We start from the raw sequence: 8,918 nt of genomic DNA on the forward strand, positions 1-8,918 counted from the left end.
GTTTAGGGATCTAGATAACACTACAAGCAGGACTGGGCGTGCATTTTACTCATCAGCACATTATCGTTCGTAGGGAACTAGGATCCGCTGCAGTAGTTCTATTGCGTAATATAGGCCTAGTCAGTTCTCAGCGGGCGACCTATCATCACGCATTATATAATACTAGCCTATCAACCCGTGCTCCAGCACAGGCCAATTAGAGTTATTTTAAAAATAAATCATACAACTGATAACTATAATTATCTATCTCACATACTCACATCTATTGAATATTCTAACACATACTATAAAATATATATTTATCATAATATAGTTGCAATAGATTTCATTATAGCCGCACTAGATTTCATTTTGCACCACATCTGCATGTATGTTTGATATATATATATATATGTATGTATGTATATATATGTATGTATGTATATATATATATATTTAATTAACTATTTATTTTTAAATTAGTGTTCTTATATCTTTCATCGATCATGAATACACAGTGACACTCATCGTGGGTAGTATTTTTATATACATAATAATATAATAATAGAATTAGTAATTTAGAATTATATATTAATATATTTTTAATATTTTATTATAATCATATAATTTTGATTCAGATTTAGGAGTTATTTTACTTTTTAATAATGATGTAATTGGATAATTTATATATAAATTTAGGGGCCGTTTCACATTATTATTTTAACGACATAGGTGGATAATTTACACGAAGATTAGGAGTTACTTTAGATTTTTTATAATGGCAGAGGTGGAAAATTTAGATACATATTTAGGGAATTACTTTAGTCTATTTTTATAATGGTAGATGTGGGTATTTTTTTTAGAAAAGATAATAGATCAAATAACTATTATGATTAGAGTAGTCAGATGGATGGCCAATTATTTTTGATTTTTGTGAAAATTTCTAGAACTTCTCTACTTTATTAAGTGTCTACCTAGGAGACTAGGTGGCTTCACGTGGAGGCTTCAAAGGAGCCTCTAATTAGTAATAGTAATAAACTAATTATTTATGAATTAATGTTCTTATCCCTTTCATCGTCAATGAATACACAGTGACACTTATCGTGGGTAGTATTTATATATATAATAATATAAATAGTAATTTATAATTTATATTGATATACTTTAATATTTTATTATAATTATATAATTTAGATTCAGATTTAGTGGTTACTTTACTTATAATAATGATATAGTTGGGCAATTTATACAAATTTAGGGGTCATTTTGCATTATTGTTTTAATGATATAGGTGGTAATTTACAAGAAAATTAGGGGTTCCTTTAGATTTTTTTATAATGGTAGAGGTGAGTAATTTAGATATGTGTTTAGGTGTTACTTTAGTCTATTTTTATAATGGCAGATGTGGGTAATTTATTAGAAAAAATAACAAATTTAATGACTATTATAATTAGAGTAGTCAGATGTTTCTGATTTTTTTTGAGAATTTCTATGAATTTTCTATTTTTTAGAGTGTCCACCTAGAATTCTAGGTGGTTTCACGTGGTGGCTTCAAAGGGGCCTCCAAATAGTAAGATTTTAACAAAATTAGTCTTCTTGTTATAAAGATACACAACTCTCCTGTGTATTTGACAAAAAAAACTTAGAATGTAGTGAAATATATGCAAATATATAAATAAAACTTCCAGATCAAACCGAAAATCATATTTGTGAAATACGACATCTCAATGTAATTCGAAGGTTAGAATCAATCGTGCTAGCAAACACAAGGGAACGTACGAGCAAATATTCTTTCCTCAGATTTTTTGTGTTTTTTTATTTAAAAAGGCGTGATAGTGTTTTTACAGTGTGCAGCAGAAATGTTCCGGCTAAGACAATATATGCCCACATCCACTAAAATGCCTTCTTCCTCCCTGTCAAGGTCACTACTCACTACCACTAAAATGTACTAAAATTCCTTCTTCCTCCCTGTACATTGCCCACATTGGCATCTGCCTATCTGGTAACAGTATCAGTTCGTTTGCCTATATAAAGGGCTGAGGGGGAGGTGAGAGGTGAGCTCAAGCTAGCCAAGAAGCAACCTAGAGCAAGGGAACGCGAGCTATAGCCCCGGCCCCAGCTCCCGGCTCACTCGCCATGAGTAACTTCGGTGGGTGGCCCCATGGCCATGGGACGACGACGATCCGGTGCAAGTACTGCCGGGCGGCGCTCAGCGTGATCCCCGGCGAGCGCGCCATCCAGTGCGCGCACTGCAACTGCGTGACGCGCATCCGGCGCGCCGACCGGATCCCGCTGCCGGTCATGGGGCCCCTGACGGCGGCCGTTCCAGCGCGCCCGTGGCAAGAAGCGCGCCGTCCTGGTCGGAATCACCTACGCCGGCATGCGCCGCGGCTGCGGCGGCGAGCTCAGGGGCCCCATCAACGACGTCAAGTGCATGAGGATAAGGATGGATCCGGATGGCTGAACATCCGAATTATTCGTATTCGTATCCGCTTAAAATGTAAATATGGATATCTGTATTCGTATTCGATTTTAATATGGATGTCATATGGATGTATCGAATCCGAATTTGAGAACTTTTCTCTATCCGATTCCGTATCCGTATTCGAGGAATATCCGATCACATCCGTATCCGTTCGTATCCGCAAAGAAAAAGTGACTAGTGAGACAATCTTAAACTTATCTTTATACATAATTACTTAATGATGTACACTATTTAAATTATTTAGAAAGCTAGATAACTAATAATATATTTATTAAAATTAGTAGTGATATAAAAATTGACTTTAACTATTTAATATATTTATTTCATGATTACAATTATTTTATAGAGTCAAATTAATTATTTTTTAATGATAAAATCTTTTTTATATATCTTAATTATTAAGTATTTAAATATTTATTTATTTTATCTTCAAAATTAGTATTATATATTTAATATAAAAGCTATACATAGAAAATTATATATTTTTATTAGCTATCTTCTAATCCTTTACTCCCTATTTGTATAATGATTTTGATCTACTATAAAATTGTTGACACAATAAACTGACACTCGTGATAGCTCTATATTTCAAATCGAGAAGGTATCCGGGTTCGAATCCGGATTCGAACTATTCGTTTTGTATTCGTATCCGATGAGATCCGCATTCGCATTCATATCCGAATTAAAATGTAGTAAAAGGTGACATTCGGATCCGATTTCATCCGTATCCGATCCGAACCTCCTCTGCCAGCGCTTCGGCTTCCCCGCCGAGTGCGTCATCATGCTTACCGGTATTTATGTGCTTTTTTTCTCTCTCAAAGAAATCTGATCCGTGATCATCTGATCGTGTTTTGCTTGCCGGCCGGTGCGTTCATGGCTGCAGATGACCAGAGGGATCCGTTCAGGCTGCCGACCAAGGACAACATCCGGATGGCGATGCACTGGCTGGTGCAGGGCTGCAGCTACGGCGACTCCCTGGTGTTCCACTTCTCCGGCATCGGCGCGCAGGTCGCCGACGACGACGGCGACGAGGTGGACGGGTACGACGAGGCCCTCTGCCCGATGGACGCCTTCCAGAAGGGCCCCATCCTGGACGACGAGATCAACGAGGCCATCGTACGCCCGCTCGTGCACGGCGTCCGGTTCCACGCCGTCGTCGACGCCTGCTACAGCGCCACCGTCCTCGACCTCCCCTTCCTCTGCCGCGTCGCCAGGAACGGCTACTGGCAGTGGGAGGACCAGCGCCCCCCGTCGGGCGCCTGGAAGGGCACAAGCGGCGGCCAGGCCGTGCTCTTCAGCGGCTACAGCAACGGCAAGAGCAACTTCGCCGTGGTCAGTGATGATAACAACCTCCGATCATCTTCCTTGTTGATCCGCTCGCTCCTGCTCATGCTCGCGCACGCCGCAGATGCCGGACGCCTACGGATCCGTCGGGGCCATGACGCACAGCTTCGTCCGGGCGCTGGAGTGCGAGCCGCGCGGGGTCACCTACGGCCGCCTGCTCACCTCCATGAGGACCATCATGAAGTGCGGCGGGAGCTACGACGACATGCAGGGACCCATCGGCGCGCCGATGCAGCACCAACTTCAGCGGCGTGCAGGTGAGTGATGGGCTCCGATCTTCCTCCGACAATAGCCTCTCGATAGGATCCATGATTCTACCTTTCCATGCCCTCACGGAAGTTTTTCCCTTCTGCCGTTGGTATGATGTTGCAGGAGCCAAACCTGTCGTCTTCGGAGATGTTCGACATCTACCGCAAGCCCTTCGTCCTGTGATGAGCACGTACGTACAATAGGTCACTATGCTTCGAGAACACTTCATATATATAATTATATATATACATCGTCGTGGTAACAGAATAATCGATCGACACGGGTTTAGCTCTGATGCTTCATACGTGTCACCTGCAATGATTCATAGGTCGTGGAGGGCTTTGGTTGGTCATACGTGCCTCCTCTGCCTTTCTACACCTCTCTCACTGTTGTCTCTAATATATGCTGCTGCACCTCAAACACAAAGGCATAAGCAGTGAGACTTATGCAGTTATGTATGCAAACTGAAATCAAAGTATCAAACTACATGAAAGTGTACTGCTATATGTTATGCAGTTATGTAAACAAACTTCTGTTTTCTGATCTGAATATACTAGAGGTCTCAAGAAGTCAGATTCAGAACTTTTATGGATCTCAATTTTCATGTGATTCGATTTCATTTGTGGTACACTGATACTTTTGGATTAAAAACCGTCACACAACAAAATTATTATTAGTAGTACATTTACATGTATTTGAAGTCAGATTTATGTATCTGAATCTTACATTTTCAATCTGAGAAAACAAAAGGTCAAATTCAGAGCTTTTTTCAATCTCAAGAAGTTTTATGTCTTTTTATGCCAAGGAACGATCAGATTCAGCTCCAAAATGTACAAGAGATGTTTCCAGTCTGTGGAGTAAAAATAAAAGAGTTTTGTTACAATACATCAACCTGTTCCATTACAACTGAAGAAATTGCTAAATTTTGAAAATTCACCCTATAGGAGATGCCCATGTTTAGAAGTTCACAGCTTCAGTGCAACCGCACGTCTTGTTGATTTTGGTTCTCGTAGTTCATTCCTTTAACCATCTAAATCGCTACAAAAACAGCTAGTCCACTGTTTTTGTTGCTCCAATGCTAGCTTTTTTTTTTTTTGAGGGGGAAGCTTCTTGTTGGTTGGGCTGATCTGGGCCTGGGTCAACTACAGCCATGGTCTAGCATGCCTCCTATGGGCTGGCTATCTTCGGGCATGATCGCAGCCGTAGCCCAGGCCTTGTTCTGCCCTTATTTACATTTCGTAATTGAATTCGTAAAACCATTGCCTATAGTATCCCATATTTAATTAGCCCTCCTTGGAAAATTCCATGTATTCATAAATGTTCGAAATCTTTGAGTTGTTAAGATGTCATGGATATATGCTATAATAGGTGATTCCCTGCGCGTTGCTGCGGGACTAAGAGAGCTTTCCGATAAACTATAATTAAAAAAATACAATAATTCTTAAAATAAAACGCTAAGGAGAGCATGTAGTAATACAAATAAGCACTTAAATCGAGTTTGCTAAAAAACAAACAAATAATAGATTTTTTAATAAGAAAAGCTCTTATAAATGGTATATTTGTAGAGATTACGTTGAAAGCATATGAGAACTCTCTTGGATGAAAAATAATAGATTTTTGAGTTATTCTTTGGTTAGAGCAGAAAGAAATGAATAAGACATGCATTTCATGGATATAAGATATGTACAAAGTTGATTGGATGGTTATAATAATGAAGTTGATGTGGCAGATTCAGAGAATGGAGAAATAGTAATAAATTCTTATGGATCCCAATAGTGATGCACATATTGATGTGACTGAATGAAGTAATTATATATATTATATTATATTTATAAATTAATATAGTATTATAAATTAATGCTAGTGGATTGAATGATATGTTGACTTACTGAGGTGGACAGCTTGCATGTTGAGAGAAAACTTTATCATTTGACAATTAATATTCAATTATGAACTAATTAAGTTTAAAAAATTCATCTCGTATGAAACAGTTAAATTATATAATTAGTTATTTTTTCAACTGTATTTAATGCTCTATGCATATGTTCAGCGATTCGATGTGACAGTATTGTAGGAATTGTTTTGGAAACTAATGGCCTATATTTCTCAGCAGGTTTAAGACGGACAGACAGAGTACATGCACCAACCAACTACGGCTACATATCCTTCGTTCCGAGCTCCATAGGCTCTCACGTTTGCTGAAGAATCCAACACAAATGCAGCTAAGGTTCGAACAGACAACCAGCGCTCACCAGTCACCACGGCGCCCGGTGAGGGCCGAGGAGTTCGAGAGCTAGTTCTCTTACCATCGTCACCATCGGTGTGCGACTGACTTGCAGACAGAGCTATGGGTCGGTACGGTTACAATGGGTGGGGATGTACAGGCTGGAGCGAGTGAGCGACGATCCATGTCATGGGCACGGCGGAGCAGGAGGAGGGGCCTGGTTTGCGTCGTCGTCGGGGCAGATCTCCTTGAACAAGGGTAGCCTGTTCTTGGTGCTGGGCCATACAACACGGCTTCGATGGCGGCGGCCTCCTCCGCGTTCGGCGGCCAGAGGAACGTCTGTGCAGACGGCTCCTGTGGTGGCGGCGGCAGTGTCTCGGGAAGCTCCTGTGCGCGGCTGCGACGGTGTCTCGGGCTGCTCTGGCGCCGGCGCGCGCGATGATGGCATTGGATCCCCTCCGCGGCATCAGCGGCTGCTGCGGCAACTGCAGTGGGTGCCATCTAGGTGGGTGATGTTGACCCCGGATGGCGGGTGCCTTCTAATATCGAACACTCCTTCATAGAGTTCCGCTGGATGGATGGCCATCATGGGTGGAGCATAGGTGTAGTGTGGGGCTACAGGCAGCCATCGCCCCTAGTAGTATGGGAAGTCAATGGAGAAGGCCGGTCTATGCTGGATGTGGATGTTGAAGAGGTTGACGAAGTCCTGCCCCCGATTGTTGTTGAAGGGGTTGAAGAACTCCTGCCCCTGGTTGATATTGGAGGGACCGACTTTCTGATGTTGCAAGTGGCGGTTATGGGATCCCACCTGTTGGCAACTAGAACAACAAATATTAAGGCCGAAGAAAATAATCAGATATCAAACCAAAATGCAGTTAGTTTGTGTGCACCGCACACACATGCTACACACAAGCAAGCAACACACACACACAACGCGCGCGCTTCATGCGAGGTAAGAAGCCAATCTAAAAGATAAAGAAGTGATTACAAAGAACTTAAAAGTTACTCAGTATTCTAACAGGACAGAACCTTGTGAAAGAAAGCTACAGCAGCATGTGTTTGTCTTATCGTCTGAATTTATTAGATAGAATTTGCCAGAATGATATTATCAGACTACTTTATAATTTTAAAATTAGAAAGTTCAGTATTGAACAATAGAAATCAAGTATGAAATCATGAGGGATCAACTATCATCATTGGATATAAACCCCACATAAAAAGAAATGGTCTAGAAATATTTACCTCAGAATGTCTGTTCCTTTGGGCTTGCCTCACACAAGGTTCCTCCCTATGGGGAATCTGAAGAATTGAAGGTAAAAAACAGAAATGAGTAGTCAGCATATGCATATTTGAGGACCGTTTTATCATATTCCTATCAACAATTGGTGGGAGTACAAAAACCAAAAAGCAACAAAGACGGTGCAAACAACTTTCAATTACAGAAAAGAAGTGCAATGCTTCCTTCTAAGACAAACCGTCAGCAAATGCTGATATTTCTTTCTAGTTAGCAAGGTCCATATTTGACAAACCTTATGAGACACTAAACAACAAAAGGAATAGTGTTCATGTTCTCTTTCTGCCTCTCGTGATTTAGGAATAAAACCACTGATGTTATGTAATATTATAAATAACAAGCAAAACGGTTTCGTCACCTACTTTGAAAGGACCAAATTGATGCTTTTCAGAGTAAAGATAACTCGATGCTCAATCTCTTTCCCTTTTCCTATTTGTATTCCAGAGCAAAAGTTTCTAATGACTAATGAATCGTACCCTACAAATGTAGCCATAAGAAATCCATGCATGAACTAAATTTCTTCCAAACTCAAACAATACAGTATGACGACCAATTTTGTTAACTAACACTCAAAATTTTATTACATTTTCAGATTCATGTTGCTGGGCCCATTGTTGTCAACGATGGAGACGAAGTGCCTGTCGCTGTAGTGGAGCCGGGTCCGCTGTCAACAAGCACGCCATCCATGATGAGCACGTCGTCGTCCGTCGCGGTCGGCGAACACGTCGGGGAGACTAGGAGGAGGCGCCACACTTGATTCAGCAGTGTGTCCTCGGGGTGGAGGCTGTGGGACTCGAGGTCAGGGCTCGCGGTGGACGGAGACAGTGAGGACGACCCGGAATCGGGAATCCCTGCCATCAGTAGTAGCAAGTTGAGTGCCCGTAGGCAAGAATGACATGAGGTGGCGGCATGACGATGTGTGCACCGAGCTGCCCCCATTGTCGTTGCTGTTGCTGACAGGGGTGACTGAGATGTTGTTGGGATCCATCCCTGCATCCGAGAAATCTTATTAACACTGCAGATTACTAGTTCTCGAAATATTTTGAACCTGAAATTGGAGAAACACGATAATTCATGAATGAACTAAATGCCGCACAAATGCACGCGAAAATTGCAGGACACGGTATTCGAACTAGATCGAGCGATTAAGCCCAGTGAAAATAGGGCACAGAGCTTTAATGCATTCACCTTGTCATACAATATGAACTGCTCTGGTTTCGTAGAAACGTTGCGCGAAATCCGCAAGTTTGGGAGGAAACTCAAACCGTCGTATCGTCCAGTAGAGCAATCACAAACTAGATAGCTGACAGCTGTTCGCGTGACGTGCGTGCACGGGTCTTGTG

General features: G+C 41.5%; 1 pseudogene; it reads left to right on the forward strand.

The window, feature by feature from the left end:
• Nucleotides 1-2,054: 2,054 nt before the first annotated feature.
• Nucleotides 2,055-4,643, forward strand: LOC120692126 (annotated as a pseudogene).
• The last annotated feature ends 4,275 nt before the right edge of the window (nt 4,644-8,918 follow it).

This window comes from Panicum virgatum, chromosome 9N, assembly GCF_016808335.1.
Source record: "Panicum virgatum strain AP13 chromosome 9N, P.virgatum_v5, whole genome shotgun sequence".
Lineage (NCBI taxonomy): Eukaryota > Viridiplantae > Streptophyta > Magnoliopsida > Poales > Poaceae > Panicum > Panicum virgatum.